Here is a 12,193-nt window from a genome sequence, read left to right on the forward strand (position 1 = left end):
AGGAGCCCGAGCTGGGATATGGGGGAGCTCGGGGTAAGTTTTCTGCTTTGGGTTTTAGCAAAAGGTTTTAGCAAATAGTTTTTCCTCTCGCCCCTGCCCGGTCACCTGTGGTGTACCCCAAAGCTCCATCCTTGGCCCCCCCTTCTTTTCCTTATCTACATGCTCCCTCTTGGCGATATGATCTGTAGACATGGGGTCAACTTCCACATATATGCAGATGACATCCAAATCTACTTTTCCTCCTCCAGCTGCAATTCCCAGTCCACTCATGTCCTGTCATCAAGGCCTGGATGAGCGCAAATTTCCTGCAGCTGAATGTCAGCAAGACAAAGGCCACAGTTTCTGATTCTCGTCAACACCTCCTCTCCTGTGAATCTGAATTCATCAAACTTCCCGGGCTGTCCCTCAGACTCACCAAACCCAAGCACAATTTAGACGTCAGGTTCGATCCCCAGCTTTCCTTTCTACCACGCATCCCTTCCCTGACGAGGACTGCTTTTTTCAACCTCAGCCCATACCTCACAACCGATGCAGCTGAAACCCTCGTCCACACCTTCGTCACTTCCCATCTGGATTATTTCAATGCCTTCCTTGCTGGTCTCCCCAGCTCCACCATACACAAAATTCAATTAATCCAAAACTCCTCCACTCAGATACTTATCCGCACAAAACTCCGTACCCCTATCAGACCAATCCTTGCCAGGCTCCACTGGCTCCTAATTACTGAACGGATCAATTTCAAGATCCTCTCACTCATTTTCAAATCCATTAATGCACCTTCCTACCTATCCGATCTGCTTACCCCTTACTCCACCACCCGCTGCCGCCGCTCGGCTGACTCCAGCCTCCTGTTTGTCCCTCGTGCCCTCCATTCCACCATCGGTGGCCATGCCTTCAGCCACTATGCCCCGAAACTCTGGAAACCTCTCCCTCAATTCCTCCACCTTGCCCACTCCTTCGCCACCTTCAAATCCCACCTATAGACCTTCCTTTTTGATTGTGCTTACGGACACCTCCCCCTTCCCTCTCCCCCATTGAATAGCCTATTGACACCCACTGTCTAGGCTCATAATGAAGACTAGTCACTTGGGCAGGATGTATCTGAAGAGCTGTTGTCCAGCAGGACTCACCAGCTTTAGTAGAGGTGGAGAGGAAGACAAGCAGACACTCACAAAAACAGTTAAGCAAAACAATGCCAGAAAAGTTTAAGCATTTTTATAATGGATCCTAACTCCTGGTTGATTTGTAAAAGATTTGGTAACAGCCTTGTACCCATTTAAGAGCTATTCTTGCATTTAATTGTTTCCAGATAAGTTGAATTTCCAGTTTCATTTCATCTGTTGTTTTAAAATGAAGGAATTTTGTTTCTTAATACCATCTTTAAGCAATTATTTGAACATTTGAACATGCCACTCAACCAGTGAGTGAGTATCAGTATTTTAATGGGAATCATCATTGTTGTTCCATAATGTTACAATAGAATGTCATTCAGACAAAAAAAATGACTTGGAGAAACATTCTGGCGGCCATGGTCACCATCGGGATTTCCCATTATAATCTCGATCACCAAACTCACTGCATGTTTATAAGGGAATACTTACTGGATATTCCCCATTGATACTTCACAGTTCCCAGTTGCTCACTTCTTCTGTTCCATGAGCACAAAAACAAAGTGGCTGCACATTTCGTGGAGTCCTGTAGCTCAGTGGTTAGAGCACTCGCTTTGCAAGTAAGAGACCTGAGTTCAATTCCAGGCAGGGCGAAACCTTGGGCAAGTTTCCTTACTCCACACGCCTAATAATAATCCCTCCAAAACCAAAAACAATAATAAATTGGTCATTTTCAATCCACGACTGTTTGTGGGACATTGCTGTGCGCAATTGGCTGTCGCGTTCGCCCACAAATATACAGTCAATTCACTTCACAGTGTGTTCTGTGAAGTGCTTTGGGACGTCCTCCCGACGTGGAAAACGCTATATCAAATGCAAGGATTATTATTATTATTTGTTACATGATTTGCGCTGCATTTTATCGGGTTTATATCCAGCTGCTGAAGACGCTTTAATCGTTCTCCAATGTGAGTGAAGTTTCACTCCTCTTATAATCATAATAATAATAATCGTTGTATTTGACATAGCGCCTTATCAGGCTATTGAGACGTCTCATAAAGGCTTTCCAGAATATACTATAAAACAAATTGACTGTATATTTTGTGGGTGAAATGTGGCAGCCAATTGCACACAGCAGTGTCCCACAAACAGTTATGGATTAAGTGACCAATTTTTGATGGGGAGGGAAAAGCAATACGGCAATCGACTAACAACCGGGTTCCTACTTACTGCTGGGTAAACAGAGGCATGTGGAATAAGGAAACCTGCCTAAGGTTTCGTCCCGCTCATTGAACCCAGGACCTCTCACTTGCGAGGCGAATGCTCCAACCAATATGCATAGGAATCTTCAGAGGCTGAGATATTGGATGAAATTTAAGGTTACAAAACAGTAATTTTCACCGTTTGGAAAACTAAAGATAGAATGTTTCTTTGTAGCATCCTCCCCCACCCCCCACCCTCACAGAGCAAAAAAGTGGCCTTCAAATTCAAAAACATTCAAATTATCTCTATGTACTTGGGTGCAAATTCCCAAAAAATACTAAAGGGGGGAGACAAGTGCTTAGTCCACATCAACACTACATTGCAAAGAGCACATAGACTAACCTATAGTCTTCCCCTGTGCCTGCCAATTGCCTTTAAAGGAGAATTGAACCAAAGCGTGCAGAGGGAGAGCAATAGAGGCTTCGAAAATTGGGATTTTTCTTCTTGGAAGAACAAACAATGATGCGAAAAAATAGCTTCCTACTGCTCTGTACATTTTCATGGTTCTAAGTTTTTAGGCTTAATTCTGTAATGGAAAAGCATTAAGGGATTGACTCACCTAATTTACATCAGATAATGGGCTTAGAATAAACAGTAGCTACCTGGCACGACAGAGTGCTAAAGGAGGTTCTGAGAACAAAATGGCCTAATTTGAGCAATACTAAAGTTAATTGACCAAGTAAGAATGTAAAGTATGTAACAAGAATGATCCACTTACGATACATAAGCCACGTTATGCACATAGTGCATATTCAGTGCAAATAAAGTGTTTGATTTGCTAAGTGGTCCATCTCATCAACCTATATATGTCCCTTCAGCATGGGCAGTACTGCTAGAAGTGATTTGACACAATATATATATGTCACACTCCAAAATTGCACTGAGAGGGCGCGAGGGAGAGTCTTACACATGCGATTCTAAGCTTTAGCTCAGTCTCTGCACTTTAACATCAATAAAACATCCTCCCGACGTGAAAGGCGCTCTATAAATGGAATCTTATTGTTGTTGTTGTTGTTGTAAAGGCCACGTCAAGTCACATGACCAGCCTTAGAAGCCAGCATTTTTCTAAATATATATAAATAATAATGATAGTTATTATTTCTCAAATTTGAGGAAACATTTGTGCAAGAATCCAGGGGGAGGTCAATAAACCCTGACGCACAGCTCTGGCTGATGTGCACCCAGCAAACATATCTCAGTTGAGCTGATGCTTAATCACTGAGACAAATGAGAGGTCAGATGGGCAGATTACGACACACAACCAGAAAGGCTCCAAAAAGCTTTCCCCCAACTCAACACACACAGTCAGCTCCTTTAATTCCAGCTATTCACCTTTCAGACTTTGTAAATGTTTAAAGCATTATTTTTTCTAATAAGTAAATGTAGAAAGGGTTCTGTATTATAGTGGTCTTGTCTCACAAGCGAGAGGACCCGGGTTTGATTCCCGGGTGGGACGAAATCTTAGACAAGTTTAATTACTCTACACGCCTCTGTTTACCTAACAGTAAATAGGAACCTGGTTGTTGGTCGATTGGCGGATCACTTTCCAGGGATAATAATCCCTTAAAAATAATAATTGTTCACTCAATCCACGACTGTTTGTGGAACACTGCTGCGCGCAATTGGCTGCCGCGTTTCACCCACAAAATATAGTCGATCCACTTGACAATATATTCTGTAAAGCGCTTTGAGCCATCTCAATTATGTGATAAGACGTTGTATCAAATGCAAGGATTATTATTATTATCATAGGACATAAAGGACCGGATAAATTGATTGCAGTCCATCTGGAAAAGTCCCAAAGGTATCTGTTGTGTTATCACTACCGACTTTTGAATGCTTCAATCAGTGTTTTGTTTTTGGTCAGCTGAATCACTGACACATGCAGAAACCTATTAATGTGCTGAAGAGTATCCAAACCAACCTACTCCACACACGTATGGAAATTCCACGGAGAAGGACTTGTCAGTACATTCCTTTGCGGATGAGGGATGGAGAGCATCACCTGCAAAATACACACAAGCACATCATTTTACAGTACACCCGGTGAAGCCCTTTGATATGTCTCGACAACATGATAAGGCGTTATACTAAATGCAAGGATGATTATTATTATTAAAAGGTAACTCGATGTCTACAGGAGGGAGAAGAGAATATAGGAGTATGGGAGGGGATTAGAAAGAGAAAATTAAGAAGGGTGGAGGCTCATGTGGAGTTTAAACCATGGCATAGAGTAGCTGGGTCAACTAGCCTGTTTTGGTAGTGCACTGTTTATATAATTGTACGTCATTTGTGAAGTATACAAGGGTTGAAGGGAGTTCAATATACTCAGGAGGTCATTTTTAATAATAAAAAAGATAATAAACAAAAGGCTCAAGTGGCTGAATATCCTACTCCTGTTCCTATATGATAGAAACCAAACCAATAAATTGTATCACAGAACCAAGATGCGAACAAAAACTAAAAGCAAGTTGGCCACAATGCCAATTAAATTGATACAACAAAAATAATATTTGTGCCACAATGTCCCACAGACAGCAATGAAATGAATGATCAATACATCTATTTTTTCAAATTTGTAAGCGAGGCATACTGGCCACAACCCACTGTTCCTCTCCTACACAGAGCCATGTGATCTTCAATGTCAATCTGCACTACAAGAATAGGCAGACAGGACTTTAGTTTTAATGAGTTTAATGTCTCCACACAATGTGTAACAAACCCAGAAGAGGGGGAATGCAAATAGTAATCATAATAATGAAAATAATATTCCTTAAAACAATGTCCACTTCGTCGAGGCAAACGGCTTCTCCTCCAGACCCCGCACCGTCTCGTGCGGTGTTGCTCAGGGCTCTGTTCTCGGTCCCCTCCTCTTCACCCTCTACATGCTGCCCCTTGGTGACATCATCTGCAGACATGGGGTAAATTTCCACATGTATGCAGATGACACTCAACTCTACCTCTCTGCTTCCACCCTGAACTCCAGGACTACTGGCGTCCTGACCGCCTGCCTGTCCCACATCAAGTCCTGGACGAGGGACAACTTTCTCCAACAAACGTCAACAAGACCGAGGCCCTTCTTATTGGCTCACGCCAGTGCCTCTGCACCTCAGGCACTGGCGGCATCAGATACCATGGCCACACACTCAACCTCACTAAGCCAGTCAGGAACCTAGGTATCTTGTTTGACCCTGAACTGTCCTTTCTCCTCCACATCCGCACCATGACCGGCACTGCCTACCACCACCTCCGCAACATTGCCAAACTCCGCCACTGCCTCACCCCTCAGGCTGCCGAAACCCTCACCCATGGATTCGTCACATCAAGGCTTGATCACAGGAACTCTCTCCTCATCGGCTTTCCCAACTCTTCTCTTCACAAGCTACAAATCATCCAAAACTCTGCAGCTCATGTACTCTCATGTACCAGGCTCCGTGACCCCATCACTCCCACCCTCGCCCGACTCCACTGACTCCCTCCATTCAGCGGGCTCCGGTCTGCTCCATGTCTCTCGCCCGACCCGCCCTACCATCGGTGGCCGGACTTTCAGCCTCTCTGCCCGCAGACTCTGGAATTCCAGCACACGTTCCCTTCACCTCGCTTCTGCCCTCACATCCTTCAAGGCCAGTTTCAAGACCCTTCTCTTCGACCATGTCTTTGGTCTCCCTCCCACCTCTCTGCCTTCCCTCACTCCTACACCACCCCTCTCCCATGCTTGGGCTCCGACACCTGACAGCTCAGCACTTTGCGATGTCCTCTGAACGTGAAAGGTGCTCTATAAATGTAACTTTGTTGTTGTTGTCAACTTGAATTTAGATAGAGCCCTTTATGCAGGGTAGCATCACTTATATTTCATATAGTGCCTTTCAGGTCAAGAGGACACCTCAAAAAGTTTTACAAGATTTTAGTGTAAAGTGTAATGACTGTGTATTTCGTAAGCAAACTCTGCAGCCAATTTGGCAAGTATCAGTGACCTATAAACAGCTATGAAGTGAATGACCATTTTTATCTGATGTTTGTTGGCCAGGAAAATGGGAGAAACTCTCTTCTCTCCTCGAGTAGTGCCATGAGAGCCAATTGGTTTTTGTGTGGTCCAACCAGATCAGGCGGTGGATCTTGAAAACAGATTTAAGGCATTTGGGCTCTGACATACAGTCTGTGCACAAAGGGAAAAAGGAATTCTTTCCTCTCCCATACACATTACGATTATTAATAATAATAATCATCCTTGCATTTGATATAGCTCCTTATCATGCCTTTGAGACATCAACAACAGAAAATTACATTTGTATAGCACCTTTCATGTCAGGAGGGCTTCCCAAGGCGTTGGATAGTCAGTGGTTTGGACCGGAGCTGGGAGTTGGGATCGGGGAGGGTGGAGGGCAGGGTGGAAGCAGGGTGATTGAAAGAACGGTCGAAGAGGAGGTCTTGAGATGGGTCTTGAAGGAGGTAAGGGAGGGGGTGAGGCAGAGGGACCGCGGGATGTAGTTCCAGAGGATGGGGGCACAGTGGCAGAAAGCTCGCCCGCCAATAGTGGGGTGAGTGAGGCGGAGAGCAGAGCAAGACCATGGAGGGCTTGGAAAGTGAGGACCAAGATCTTGAACTGTATCCTCTGTGTGATGGGAAGCCAGTGGAGTCAGGCGAGGATGGAAGTGCTGTAGCTCAGTGGTTAGAGCACTCGCTTTGCAAGCGAGAGACCTGAGTTCAATTCCAGGCAGGTCGAAACCTTGGGCAAGTTTCCTTACTCCACACGCCTAATAATAATCCCTCCAAAACTTCTGACTCAGAAGGAGGATTGCCACCACGTTGAGCTACGTTGAGACCTTGCAACATCTGTAACGTATGTTAATGAAAAATAATAATCCCTGTATTTGAAATAGCAACTTTCACAACAAGAGGACTCAAAATGATCCACAAGATTTGCAGTAAAGTATAATGATTGTATTTTGTAGGCAAATGGGGCAGCCAATTTGTGCACAGCACTGCAAGGGTTACTATTAAATCCTGCAAGCAATGGAGGTAATTGTGCAATAAAATGCTTAAGCAATTATGACTGAAAATGCAATTATTACATTATAATTAATAAATGTCAGGCCATGAACCCTAGTTAATTTTTGAGCACATTAATGTGCAGTAATTAAATGATTGAAATTGAGCTACAGACAAATGATGTCCTTCTAAATACGTGATGTGTTAAACCAGAGCCTGAATCAGAATCTGGTTCACTTAAACCATATTGCAGGGATTTGAAAGTTTAAAGAAAGTTTGCCTTAAAAGGGCAAAGTTTACAAGATTATAGAACCCATTCCTTATATTACTTAACCTAAGTAATATGTTATGAAAGGCAAAACTGCTCGTCTTTATGAAAGATAAAACTCCTTGCCTTAAGTCTTTAAGTCTGAAATATTTTATAAGTCTTTATTGACCTTTCACAAGTAATAATATTATTATTAACTTCATAACTCCAAAGTCTTTATTTGTGCTTTCACAAGTAGTAACTAGAAATTAAACTATAGTTGCACTTAATAATAATCCTTGTATTTGATATAACATCTTATCACGTTGTCGAGACCTCTCAAAGTGCTTCACAGGATTTTGCTGTGAGGGCTAGTAACTGTGCATTGTTTTCTAGATGACTGTGGCAGCTAATTTACGCACAGTAGTGTCCTAGAAGAAGACTCTGCTCCTAGAAGTTTGCCATGCCAACCCAATTTACTTCAAAAGCGGAGTTCTCATTGGTTATCAGGAATTATAGTAGGATTTTCCTTTTCAGGAATGCCCTCAAATCTGGACCGTAACGGTTCCAGACAAGACACTGTTGTGTGGCAAGCATTCTACAGCAGAAGGAGGAGCATTGTGTGAATCACTTCAAGGCTTTTCTTTTCAACCCCACTTTTGGTCACCTTTCCCCTCACTTCTCCTTTCTCAGCTCCTACCATCCCCAGCTCGAGCTTCCAGCTGGTTCTATGAAGTGTTTCGAGACATCCTCCCTACATGAAAGGTGGCAGGTAAATGTAAAACTGTTGTTGTTTTTGCACTGGTCATCAGTGTGTACATTCTCAGCATTTAACCCTCGCTCTGATCGCTTCTTCCAGCAAGGATAAGGTAAAAAAACAAAATAAGATCTCCAGAAAAGTAAGTTATACTGAATGAGGGGAAGAGCCACTGAAATCTGAAGTGAGATTGGTTTGGTTATTTAAGGGCCTCTCACAGCTCTCCATTCCTATTTTCTGACCTCCACATTATTCAGATGATATAAAGTTTCACAAGAACATGAGTCGAAAGGAAATTCAGCCCGTTGAAGCTTAACCCTCCAGTGAATTAATTCTCCTAACTTGGTATATAGGGGTGAAAAGTGATGTGCTGTGATGTGCTGATAAACACATTGTAAAAACTGGACAAGGCTATGTCTTAATTTATTGCCTGTTCCATGGGTGTGACCTTCTATAACCTCATCCCCTTGGGACTCCATCACAATCGTTGAGCCTGAAGCCAACCACACCATCTATTGACCTTGGCAAGATACTGTATTGACTCAACCAAAAATGCATCATTAATCCAATATCCTGCTAGCAAGCACTCAAATACTCCAACGGGCAGCAGTACAATACAAACTACATTTAATTAGCACCTTTAACGTCAGGGTGATGTCCCCAACTGCACAGCTGGCTTTGGACCAAGCCATTGGGATGGAGTTGTGGGGGGAGAGAGTAGGTTGGAAGGAATCACGCTGGCATTCAAAATTAATGTTATTAGTGTGAAATCATTGATTGAACTGCACAAATGATAATGATAAAAATCTTTGCATTTGATATAGTGTCTTATCATGTCTTTGAGATGTCTCAAAGCACTTCACAGAATATACTGTAAAATGAATTGACTATATTTTGTGGGTGAAAGGCGGCAGCCAATTGCACACAGTAGTGTCCCACAAACGGGGATTTTACTGACCAAATTATTATTTTTTAAATTATTATTTTGAAGGCATTATTATCCAAGGAAAAGCGATCCGCCAATTGAATAACAACCGGATTCCTACTTACTGCTAGGTAAACAGAAGCATGTGGAGTAAGGAAACTTGCCTAACTTTCTGCCCTGCCCGAGAAGCAAACCCAAGTCCTCTCGCTTGTGAAATGAGTTCTCTTACCAATATGGTCCAGGAATCAATATCCATTCACAAAAGGAGCCCAAAGGATAGGTCTTTTCAAAGACAAGTTTGGTAGAAATATTTTGGAATAATTGGGAAATAGCAGGCAATGTGTCTATTAATTTTATATATTAGATGTTGCGAATATTCTAGACAAAACTGTGTCAGAAATTTCCAACATACATAGAGCTCAGTAAAGCATGTGCTATAAATATCTCATGGATTTAAATACCCCAGGTCACACGAATTGCACGAGACACACTTCTGAATCCTCATAAATAAGGTGATAAACAAAGTTCTTGATAACATTTTTAGGAACTGTACAAGTAGATGCCTATGCCTGAAACCTGGAAGAGAGCAAGTAATAGTAGTAATCTTTGCATTTGGTAAAACGCATTACCATGTAAATAAAATGTCTCAAAATGCTTCATAAGAGTTACTTGTGGGCAAACAGAGCAGTCAACTTACACACAGCAACGTCCCACAAAATAGCCTCGAAGTGACCAAGCAATATTATCTAGAGAATTGTTGGCCAGGACACTGGGAGAAATTCCCTTCTCTCTTTGAACATTGTCATGGGATCTTTAACGTCTACCTGACAGGCAGATGGACCTTGGTTTAATGTCTTACCCAGAGGACAATACAGCACTCCTCCAACCCTGTATTGGAGTATCATCTTAGATTCTGAGCTCAAATTCGTGACGTGGTCCTCGAACCCAATATAATCCTATTGTTCCAACATCATCTTGGAGGCTAAACACAACCCTAAAATCCTTTTTACCACCACCCACTCACTACCTCCTCCATGCCCCACCTCAGGCCTCCTCAATCTTCATATCAAATGCCAAGCACGAGGAGATCATGGACTTCTTTTCATCTAAAATACATAATATCCGCCAGGCAGCCTCATCCACCTGCCTTTTGTCATCTACCACCACGCCCCCTCTGTCCCCTTCACCCTCCCCATCATCTGCTCCTACCACCACCCCCATCCTACATTCCTTCCTCCCCATCTCTCCTCTCACCCACCATTATCTCCATGAAACCCACCACCTGCTACCTCGACCCCCTCCCCACCAATTTGCTGGTCACGCAGCTTCCCCTCCTCTGCCCACTACTGGCTGACGTCATCAACCAGTCCCTCTCCTCTGGATCAGTCCCTACCCCCCTCAAAACTGCTGTCATCGCCCCCTTCCTCAAAAAACCTTCCCTAGATCCCTCAAACCCCAGCCACTACCGCCCTACTTCTAACCTGCCCTTCCTCGCAAAAGTCCTAGAATGCGTTGTTGCCAAACAACTTCGCCCACACTTCTCCTCCCACTCCTTCTTCGTACCTCTCCAGTCCAGTTTCCACTCGGCCCACAGTACAAAGACTGCTTGTGAAAGTCACAAATGACATACTCTCTACTTGTGACCAGGGCTCCCTCTGCCTCTTGTCCTCCTGGCCCTCTCCGCCGCTTTCGACACAGTTGATCACGCCATCCTACTCCACCGCCTTTCCTCCGTCATCCACCTCAATGGGACCGCACTCGCCTGGTTCGAGTCCTACGTCACAAACCGCCGGCAGTAATCTGCACAAATGGCTTTTCCTCCCACTCTCACCCAGTCACCTGCGGAGTACCCCAAGGATCCATCCTTGGCCCCCTCCTCTTTCTGATCTACATGCTCCCTCTTGGGAATGTCTTCCGCAGACATGGGGTGCATTTCCACATGTATGCGGAGACACCTAACTCTACTTTTCCACCTCTTTGCGACACCCAGTCCCCTGATGTTCTGTCAGCCTGCCTGTCAGATCTCAGGGGCTGGATGAACGCAAATTTCCTTTAGCTGAACATTGACAAGATGGAAGCCATACTCTTTGGCTCTCGTCAACGTCTAAAATCTCACAGTTCTCACCTCCTCCACCTACCCAACCTCCCCTTAAAACTCTCCGAACCCGTACGCAACCTAGGAGTCAGGTTCGACCCCCAATTATCCTTCCTCCCCCACATCCAGTCCCTCACCAGCACCGCTTTCTTCCACCTCTGACCAGCGCCCGTCTCCGCCAATACCTCTCTTCAAAAGCTGCTGAAACCCTGGTCCATGCCATTGTCACCTCTCGGCTGGAATACTCTAACGCCCTCCTCACCAGTCTCCCATCCACTACCATCCATAAAATCCAGATTATTCAAAACTCTGCCACCCGCATTCTCACCCACACCAAACTCCGCTCCCCGATCACCCCGTCCTTGCCAGACTGCATTGGCTGCCTATCCCAGAGAGGATCGACTTCAAGATCCTCACCCTTGTCTTCAAATCCCTCTACTCCTCTGCACCCCCTACCTCTGTGACCTCCTCTCTCTTCAAAACAGTGCCCATTGCCTTCGTTCCTCCGGGTCTGGCCTCCTCCTTGTCCCCGAATCCTCTGCTCCACCCTCAGCAGCCTTCATCTCGCTCCCACTCTTCCTATTTTCAGGTCTCTGCTGAAGACCTTTCTTTTCGACTGCGCCTTTTGTTACTGTGAAGCGCTCTGAGACGCCGTCCGGTTTGGAGAGTGCTATATAAATCCGAGTTGTTGTTGTTCTAGACAGGAATGAGAGATGGATTTAGGAAATTATAGACAAGTTATTCTCATTTTAATAATGGGGAAGATGTTCAAAAGATTTACAAGATACCATCAATATTAACTCAAAGA

The sequence above is a fragment of the Callorhinchus milii genome, unplaced genomic scaffold (genome assembly GCF_018977255.1).
Source record: "Callorhinchus milii isolate IMCB2004 unplaced genomic scaffold, IMCB_Cmil_1.0 Scaffold1, whole genome shotgun sequence".
NCBI classification, from domain to species: Eukaryota; Metazoa; Chordata; class Chondrichthyes; order Chimaeriformes; family Callorhinchidae; genus Callorhinchus; species Callorhinchus milii.